The following is a 10,625-nucleotide window of genomic DNA, read 5'->3' on the forward strand; positions in this document are numbered from 1 at the left end:
ATCAATGGTACTGTTTTCAATTTCAAATTCAACTGGTTCATTGTGGTAGTTTTAAGCTTTTTAATATAGTTCTTAAGCCATCTTTTTCAGGAGCTCTGCTGAGCTGGGACAGAGGGCTGAGCTTCCAAGTGTCAGAATAACAACAAGAAAAAATGAAAGAGTTAGGCCTTTAATCAGTTACTGTGATGGCAAAAGCAAGAGTTTCAAACTGGAGAGAAGCCCAACTCCCTCTATTCCACTTTCCCCCATGGAAAGGCACATGGGTTGAAGATCAAATGCATCAACAAAGAAGTAGGAGTCATCTCAGTGTTGAGGCCGCCCCCGCCCAAACAATATGCTCTGGCAGTTTAATGGAGTCTAGGGTCAAGGGAGGAGTGCAAGGCAAAGGGCTAGGAGTGGAGAAGCACTGGGTACTGACTTAGAGTGGGGAAACCTCAGCAGAAGACCTCTGCCCAAGGTCCTGGGAATAAAGGCACAGGGACTAGGAATGCAGATAGGAAAAGAGCATGACTGGCTAAAGGGACCTGAATCCTTGACTGCAGCTTCAGATGGCCATGCACTAAGTGATGTTGGGAAGGCAGCTTTCTCTCACATGGCTGACAAGAGGTTCAGCCTTTGTAATGGCCTATTATTGACCTTAAAGATCACACATAGTTTTTCAACCAGGGGCCAAATACCTCAGTGACTTTTTTAGTTCCTAAAACAAATACCCTGAGTATTTAGGAGATCACTTCACTCTACATGTCTATACCTTTTTGTTTGTTTGGTTTTTTTTGTTTTTTTTTGTGGTACACGGACCTCTCACTGCTGTGGCCCCTCCCGTTGAGGAGCCCAGGCTCCGGACGCACAGGGTCAGCGGCCATGGCTCATGGGCCCAGCCACTCCGTGGCATGTGGGATCTTCCCGGACCGGGGCACGAGCCCGTGTCCCCTGCATCGGCAGGCGGATTCTCAACCACTGCACCACCAGGAAGCCCTATACCTTTGATGTCCCCAAGTACTGTACAATTCTGTTAACTTGGTTCTGCTCTTAACCATGAGATATCTGCTTGCTGGTAGGGCCCTCATATTTGTAGTCCAGCTCTCAGCAAGGACAGTGGGGAATAATCACACACATTTATTAGACCCGACCTTTCCATTTCCTATTCCAATAATAAATACCCTGATCTGTAGGTTCTAGCTGCTCCAGCTGCTGTGAATTCCAATATCTGCCTCATCAGCTCAATGAGGGTGTCCTGACCTTGGGTTCTATCTTATGCTCCCTAAGCAGGTGTCTGACAATTATTCCAAGGCAGAGAGCCAGAGTAAAGATGAGGCTCACTTTGTGTGTTTTTCTTTGCTCAGGGATTGCAGGACTATGTCGATTGTCCAACACCTGAAAATAGTTGCTGTGTGCATGCTGTCTAGTGTTAAAGTTCTGTACAGCAAGATGAGAAACACAGTACCAGCAATTCATCACTGTCTAGTAATAAGTCTTTTATGCCATGATTATATTTTTGCACTGAAATTTACCTTTTATTTTGTTAAAATCCGTGATCTGAAGAACACAGAAACAAACAGCATTGCCATAGACAAATTCTTGCCAGTTTTGTCATAAATTTCCTGAGAAATACAACAAAATGTCAATTATTTACTCCAACTCAGGCATAAATATCTAATGCAAAACTTAAAAGGTAACCACTAACCCTGCAAGTGGTAAAATACAATACTGGTAAATTTGTTCTAGAAAAATCAAACAGATAAATGACCTGAACATGAAATAAAATGAATACATGAAAAATAACATGCTAGATAACATAATTATAGTTGACAATTCAAACTGGAAATCTTTTTAAAAACTAAATAAGGAATTAAAGTGCTTAATGGAATTCATACAGAAAATTGGTTTCTCTCTCAAAGCTTATCAATAACTATGCAATTAAAATATATTCATAATCATAGAAAAAAGACATTTTTAGAAAATTGTGGTGTCATATTTCCAATATAAATGGTTAAGTGAAAAACAAAAGAGAAATCCATTTAACTAAAATAAAAATAATATATTTTTGGAAAATGTAATAGCTTTTACCTGAAATTTCTTGCAAATTGCCTTTTGATAGTACTTATTTTAAAATTATATAATTGTCTTTATATGTGGATTCATTTTTTTCTGTTTGGCTTTTGAAATGCATAATTTCCTAGCAAGTACTGCATCTATTTTTGTTACTTACTGGCACACAATTTGGTGTGAATAGATCTTATGATTTTAAAATGTCTCTATATTTGCGGTCATGCCTAACTTATTTTTTATATCATATAATTATTTACATATGTTCTCTTTTTCTTTGGTTAGCCTTTCCTCAGTTTAGCTGTGATAATGCTTTTTGCATTTATTGATTGATTTCAAACTTTTTTAGATTACTAACATGTTAATTTATGTTTCATAATTATTTATTTTCTGTTGCTTTTTTGTTTAATTCATTTTCTTTTTTTTTTACAACTAAGTGATTATCATAGTTTCATCTGTATTGCAAATTTTAAAAACTTTGCACGCATCATCATTCATTGTCATTCTTGGTGTTTTTTCCTTGAATTGTACATGGTTGAAATATATGTGATCCCTGATTTCTTTGTGTCCTCATTTACTTGATTTTGGACAGACACTACTTTAACAATTATCTGTGATTTTTTAATTTTACTTTTACTGTAAGATATATTTGAATTTGTTTCTAACTGTGCTTATATATACAGCATATACATTTTATCTCTGCTTCCCTTTCATCTTGTATCTTTTTTAAAAATTAGTTTTAACTTTAGATATTTTTTCTATGTCCAATTTTTAATATTTTGTTTTTTCCATCATTATGATATAATAAGAATGCCTAGTATTTTACTGCAAGTAGCACTTTTAAACGTTTAGATGTATTCATTAAGCCTATATTTTGTCATTCTGTCATTTTAAAGGCAGAATTAGCAATGGTAAGATCTCAGATAATTTAAAGTGTGTAATCAAATAGTTTTACTTCAAATCTTCTCAATCTTCTTTTCCCAAGTACTTATGAATCATTGAATATACAACCATGAGTGCCAGATTGAGATTATTCTTACTATGTTAAATAGTCTCTTCATGTAGTATCTCCTTTAATTTTTACTTGTGCCTCGTGCTTGAAAACTGATCTTAAAACATTTATTTTGAAGATGTCTTTTCAACTGCAGCACTATTGATAATTGGGGCCAGATGATTTTTTTTTTTTTTTTTTTTTTTTTTTTTTTTTTTTTTTTTTTTTTTTTTTTTGTGGAGAACTGTCCTGGACAGTATAGGATATTTAGCAAACTACACTTAGTTGTAACTATCAAATATGTCTGCCAAATGTATTCTGGGGATAGGTAATATCACCCCAGTTGAAAACCATAGATTCAGATTTAATTTTTATTTTAGTTAATTTTAGTTCTCAAGCACTTTCGTGTTTATCATTTCTATTTTCTAAAATCCATGTTTTCAGTAATTTCAATATTTTCCAGAGGTAGCTTGTTGGATGTATGCCCTGCTCTTTGTTTATCTAACAATATATTTTTTTGTTATATTTATACATGAAAGTTAATTTGTCTGGGTTTGCAATCTAAGGAGTTACTTTTTTTTCTTTCAAAAATCTGTAGATGTTGTGACCTTTCATTCATTCATAAGAAAGTAAGATTGCTTGGTGTCTGTTTGTAAGCAAACTTTTTCTAATTTGTGTGTGTGTGTGTGTGTGTGTGTGTGTGTGTGTGTGTGTGTGTCCAGAACTGTTACCTAAATAGGTATATTCTGGATCTGTTTTCATTAATTTTTTTCTTGAAGTTAGTTGATTTACAATATTATATTAGTTTCAGGTATAAAACATAGTGATTCAATATTTTTACAGAATACACTCCATTAACAGTTATTATAGGGGGGGAGTCAAGATAGTGGACTAGGAGGAGGTGGAATTTGTGTCTCTGTGCAACTAGGGCACCTACCAGGCACCCATGGGGGACCATGGATACCTAAGGGGATGGAAGGAACCCCCAGCTACCTGATAGGATGTGGGGCATGGGGAGAGTGAAGGGGCAGGAGAAATGGAGGTGGGACAGGACTGGCACCCCTCAGAGGCAGCTGGGAGAGGAGAAGGGATCCCACACCCAAAGGGGGAAATTAAGGAACCATTGGGAGGGAAGAGGATGAAAAGGGAGCATGACCATGTTTCCCCTGCCCACTTGGGCCCCAGGAACCTGCTAAGATCCCAGGTCTGATCCTCTGCCACCCCCTCCAGCTGCATGGGTCCTGAGGGAGTGGTAGGGAGTGAAGGGAGCAAAAGTAAAGGTCAGACCTCCAGGACTGGCACCTGAGGGGTGGCTGGGGGAGGGGAGGAGTTCCTACACGCAATGGGACCTACCCATGGTTAGGGGTCCAGCAGGGACGGGGGACACCCTGGGGGAGATGGTGGGGGAGGGGTACGAAGAAACAGAAGGAAATGCAGACAGTGCTTTCCCAGTCCACTTTGGTACTGGGGATCCTGTTGGGCTCCGGGGCCTAATCCTCTGCCTTCGGAGTCTCCCTCCTGCCATGTAGATCCCAAACCCTGCCCCTACACCCCCACCAAGGGCCCTACCTCTGCACTCAGAGAACTGCTCTGACACCCCCTCCAACCTCGCTGGGCCTAAACCCCACCCACACACCCACACCTAAGGCGCTACCTCCAAACTCTGGAACTCCACACTCTGGAGGGCCTCCTTTCCATGTGCTGCCTCTCTGCCTCTGAGCAGGTCCTAAGCAAAGGCTGTGCCCCACACTTTAAAGTCACCCTGCCTAGGCCCCACCCCCAAGATTTTTTCCAGCTACATGGATCCTGAGTCTAAGCCCCACCCTATGCTCAGAAGTCACCCCCCACCTGCCTAGGTCCTTCCCCACTCTAAATCCCACCTCTGCCTAAGTTCCACCCCTGCCTAAACTCCACCCCATAGCCAAATACAATACTGGTAAATTTGTTCTAGAAAAATCAAACAGGTAAATGACCTGAACATGACATAAAATGAATACATGAAAAATACCATGCTAGATAACATAATTATAATTGACAATTCAAAATGGAAATCATTTTAAAAACTAAATAAGGAATTTAAGTGCTTAATGGAATTCTTACAGAGAATTCATTTCTCTCTCAAAGCTTATCAATAGCTATGCAATTAAAAAACTTACACTAAAGCAACTAGAAAAAGAACAAAGAAAACCCAAAATTAATAGAAGGAAAGAAATCGTAAAGATAAGAGCAGAAATAAATGAAATAGAAACAAAGAAAAAAATAGCAAAGATCAATAAAACTAAAAGCTGGTTCTTTGAGAAGATAAACAAAATTGATAAACCATTAGCTAGACTCATCAAGAAAAAGAGGGAGAGGACTCACATCAATAAAACTAGAAATGAAAAAGAAGTTACAACAGACACTGAAGAAATACAAAGCATCCTAAGAGACTACTACAAGCAACTCTATGCCAATAAAATGGACAACCTGAAAGAAATGGACAAATTCTTGGAAAAGTACAACCTTCCAAGATTTATCCAAGAAGAATTAGAAAATATAAACAGACCCATCACAGGTAATGAAATTGAAACTGTAATTAAAAATCTTCCAACGAACAAAAGTCCAGGACCAGATGGCTTCACAGGCGAATTGTATCAAACATTTAGAGAAGAGTTAACACCCGTCCTTCTCAAACTCGTCCAAAAAATTGCAGAGGGAGGAAAAATCTCGTTCTACAAGGCCCACCATCACCCTGTTACCAAAACCAAAGAGGTCACAAAAAAAGAAAATTATAGACCAATATCACTGATGAAAAAATCAGTATGCAAAAATCCTCAAAAAAAATACAAGCAAACAGAATCCAACAACACATTAAAAGGATCATACACCATGATCAAGTGACATTTATCCCAGAGATGTGAGGATTTGTCAATATATGTAAAACAATCAATGTGATACACCATATTAACAAATTAAAGAATAAAAACCATATGACCATCTCAATAGCTGCAGAAAAAGCTTTTGATAAAATTCAACACCCATTTATGATAAAAACTCTCCAGAAAGTGGGCATAGAGGGCACCTACCTCAAGATAGTGAAGGCCATGTACAACAAACCCATAGCAAACGTTACTCTCAGTGGTGTAAAACTGAAAGCATTTCCTCTAAGATCAGGAACAAGACAAGGATGTCCACTCTTGCCACTCCTATTCAACATAGTATTGGAAGTCCTAGCCACAGCAGTCAGAGAAGAAAAAGAAATATAAGGAAACCAAACTGGAAAAGAAGTAAAACTGTCACTGTTTGCCAGTGACATGATACTATACATAGAAAATCCTAAAGATGCCTCTAGGAAACTACTAAAACTAATCAATGAATTTGGTAAGGTTGCAGGATACAAAATGCACAGAAATCTCTTGCATTTCTATGCACTAACAACAGAAAATCAGAAAGAGAAATTAAGGAAACAATCCCACTTACCACTGCAAGAAAAAGAATAAAATACCAAGGAATAAACCTACCTAAGGAGGCAAAAGACCTGTATGCAAAAAACTATAAGACACTGATGAAAGGAATCAAAGATAACATAAACAGATGAAGAGATATACCATGCTCCTGGATTGGAAGAATCAATATTGTGAAAATGACTATACTACCCAAAGCAATCTACAGGTTCAATGCAATCCCTATCAAATTACCCATGGCACTTTTCACAGAACTAGAACAAAAAAATTTACAATTTGTATGGAAAGACCCTGACTAACCAAAGCAATCTTGAGAAAGAAAAATGGAGCTGGAAAAATCAGGCTCCCTGACTTGAGACTATACTACAAAGCTACAATAATCAAGACAGTATGGTACTAGCACAAAACCAGAAATATAGATCAATGGAACAAGGTAGAAAGCCCAGAGATAAACCCATGCACATATGGTCACCTTATCTTTGACAAAAGAGGGTAGAATATACAATGGAGAAATAGCAACCTCTTCATCAAGTGGTGCTGGGAAAAATGGACAACTACATGTAAAAGAATGAAATTAGAACACTTCCTAACACCATACACAAAAATAAACTCAAAATGGATTAAAGAACTAAATGTAAGGCCAGACACTATAAAACCTTTAGAGGAAAACATAGGCAGAACACTCTATGACATAAGTCACAGCAAGATCCTTTTTGACCCACCTACTAGATTAAGGGAAATGAAAACAAAAATAAACAAATGGGACCTAATCAAACTTAAAAGCTTTTGCACAGCAAAGGAAACCATAAACAAGACAAAAAGACAACCTGCAGAATGGGAGAAAATATTTGTAATTGAAGCAACTGACAAAGGATTAATCTCCAAAATATGCAAGCAGCTCATGCAGCTCAGTATCACAAAAACAAACAACCAAGTCCAAAAATGTGTGGAAGACCTAAATAGTCATTTCTCTAAAGAAGACATACAGATGGCTAACAAATGCATGAAAAGGTGTTCAACATCACTAATCATTAGAGAAATGCAAATCAAAACCACAATGACATATCACCTCACACCAGTAAGAATGGCCATCATCAAAAAATCTAGGAACCATAAATGCTGGGGACGGTGTGGAGAAAAGGGAACCCTCTTGCACTGTTGGTGGGAATGTAATTTGATACAGTCACTACGGAAAACCGTCCTTAAACCTAAAAATAGTACTACCATATGACCCCACAATCCCACTACTGGTCATATACCCTGAGAAAACCATAATTCAAAATGAGTCATGTAGCACAATGTTCATTGCAGCTCTATTTACAATAGCCAGGACATGGAAGTAACCTAAACGTCCATGAACAGATGAGTGGATAAAGAAGATGTGGCCCATATATACAATGAAATATTACTCAACCAGAAAAAGGAATGAAACTGAGTTATTTGTAGTGAGGTAGATGGACCTAGAGTCTGTCATACAGAGTGAAGTAAATCAGAAAGAGAAAACAAATATTGTATGCTAATACATATGTATGGAACTTCAAAAAGCAGTTCTGATAAACCTAGTGGCAGGACAGGAATAAAGACACAGACATAGAGAACAGACTTGAGGGCACGGGTGGGAAAGGGGAAGCTGGGATGAAGTGAGGTAGTAGCACTGACATATACACACTACCAAATGTAAAATAGATAACTAGTGGGAAGCTGCTGCATAGCACAGGGAGATCAGCTCTGTGCTTTGTGACCACCTAGAGGGGTGGGATATGGAGGGTGGGAGGGATGATCAAAAGGGAGGAGATATGGGGATATATGTATACATACAGCTGATTCACTCTGTTGTACAGCAGAAAATGACACAACATTGTAAAGCATTTATAGTCCAACAAAGATGTGAAAAAAAAGTTTTAAAATATTGGTTATATTCCCTGTACTGTACTTTTTTTTTTTTTTTTTTTTTTTTTTGAGGTAAGCAGGCATCTCACTGTTGTGGTCTCTCCTGTTGTGGAGCACAGGATCCAGACATGCAGGTCCAGTAGCCATGGCTCACAGGCCTAGCCACTCCATGGCACATGGGATCTTCCCAGACCAGGGCACAAACCTGTGTCCCCTGCGTCGGCAGGCGGACTCTCAACCACTGCGCTACCAGGTAAGCCCCTCTGTGCTGTACTTCATTTCCTTGTAGTTTATTTTATACATAGTAGTTTGTGCCTCTTAAACCACTACCCCATGTTTCCCCCACCCTTCCCTCTCCCCACTGGTAACCATTAGCTTCCTCTGTATATCTGTGAGTCTATTTCTGTTTTGTTATATTCATTTGTTTGTTTTATTTCCCTACTTCCCACATATAAGTGATATATAACTCTTTGTGAATCTCTATCTGACTTATTTCACTAAGCATAATCCATGTTCTTTCAAATGGCAAATTTTCCTTTTTTCATGGTCTAGTAATATTCCATTGTGTATATATACAACATCTTTTCATGCAACTGTTGGCTATCTGTAAGTCTTCTTGGAGAAATGTCTGTTCAGGTGTTCTGCTTATTTTTAATCAGGTTTCTTGTTTTTTGATGTTGAGTTGCATGAGCTGCCTATGTGTTTTGAATGTTAACCTCTTATCGGTCATGTCATTTGAAAATATTTTCTTCTTTTCTGTAGGTTGTCTTTTCATTTTATTGATAGTTTCCTTTGCTGTGAAAAAACTTTTAAGTTTAATTAGATCCCAATTGTTTATTTTTCCTTTTGTTTCCCTTGCCTTAGGAGAAAGAGCCAAAAAAATATTGTTACAATTTATGCCAAAGAGTGTTCTTCCTTTGTTTTCTTCCAGGAGTTTTATGGTTTCTAGTGTTATATTTAGGTCTTTAATCCATTTTGAGTTTATTTTGTGTGTGGTGTGAGGAAATGTTATAATTTCATTCTTTTATATGTAACTGTCCAGTTATCCCAGCATGACAATTGAAGAAACTGTCTTTTCCCCATTGTATATTCTTGATGTCTTTGTTGTGGATTAATTGACCATAAATGTGTGGGTTTATTTCTGAGTTCTCTATTCTGTTCCATCTTTCTATATGTCTGATTTTATTCCAGTACCATACTGCTTTGATTACTGTAATTTTGTAGTATAGTCTGAAATCAGGGAGCATGAAACCTCCAGCTTTGTTCTTTTTTCTCAAGATTGCTTTGGCTATTTGAGATCTTTTGTGTTTCCATATAAATTTTAGGATTATTTGTTCTAGTTCTGGGACTATGTCAAGGGTATTTTGATAGAGATTGCATCAAATCTGTACATTGATTGGTTAGCATGGATATTTTACATTAATTCTTCCAACTCATGAACACAGGATATCTTTCTATTTCATTATATCATCTTTAATTTTCTTTATCAGTGTTTCAAAGTTTTCAGAGTATAGGTCTTGTGTCTCCTTCATTAAGTTTATTCTTAGGTATTTTGTTCTTTTTAATGTGATTTTAAAGGGGATTTTTTCTTAATTTTTCTTTCTTTTATAGTTCATTATTAATGTATTGAAAAGCAAAATATTTTTGTATATGTTTGCATTGATTTAGCTTGGCGCTGAAATTTAAAACAATGAGTAATAACAAGAAGAGCAATCACAATAACTTGCTATTTATTGAATTCAGATATACTATGTGTGTTAAAAGCATTACCTCATTTAATCCTCAGAACAGTCTCAAATTTCAGAAGACAAAAATACTTCAGGAAATTTAAAAGTAAGAATGAACATAACAAGTTTTCAAATATGTGAAGTAGTACTTTTATCTACTACTAACAGAGATGCAAAATGGTAGAGTTGTTTAGAAAACAGGCTGGTAGTTTCCTTAAAATTTAAAACATCCAACTATCATATGTTCCAGTCATTCAACCCGTAGGTATTTATAATGGGAAAAGAAGACACAAATATTTATACAAATATTCATAGCATCTTTTTAATAGCTCCTAACTGGAAATCACACTAATGTCCATTAATAATTGAATAGATTAATAGACCTTGGTATATTGATACAATGGAATATTTCTCAGCAATAAAATGAAACACATTACTTGTGAATTCAACTATATGAATCTCAAAATATTTACGCTGAATGAAAGAAATCAGGAAAAAATAAAGTGCATAGTGCATTATTCTATTTAT

The sequence above is a fragment of the Kogia breviceps genome, chromosome 1 (assembly GCF_026419965.1).
Source record: "Kogia breviceps isolate mKogBre1 chromosome 1, mKogBre1 haplotype 1, whole genome shotgun sequence".
Lineage (NCBI taxonomy): Eukaryota > Metazoa > Chordata > Mammalia > Artiodactyla > Physeteridae > Kogia > Kogia breviceps.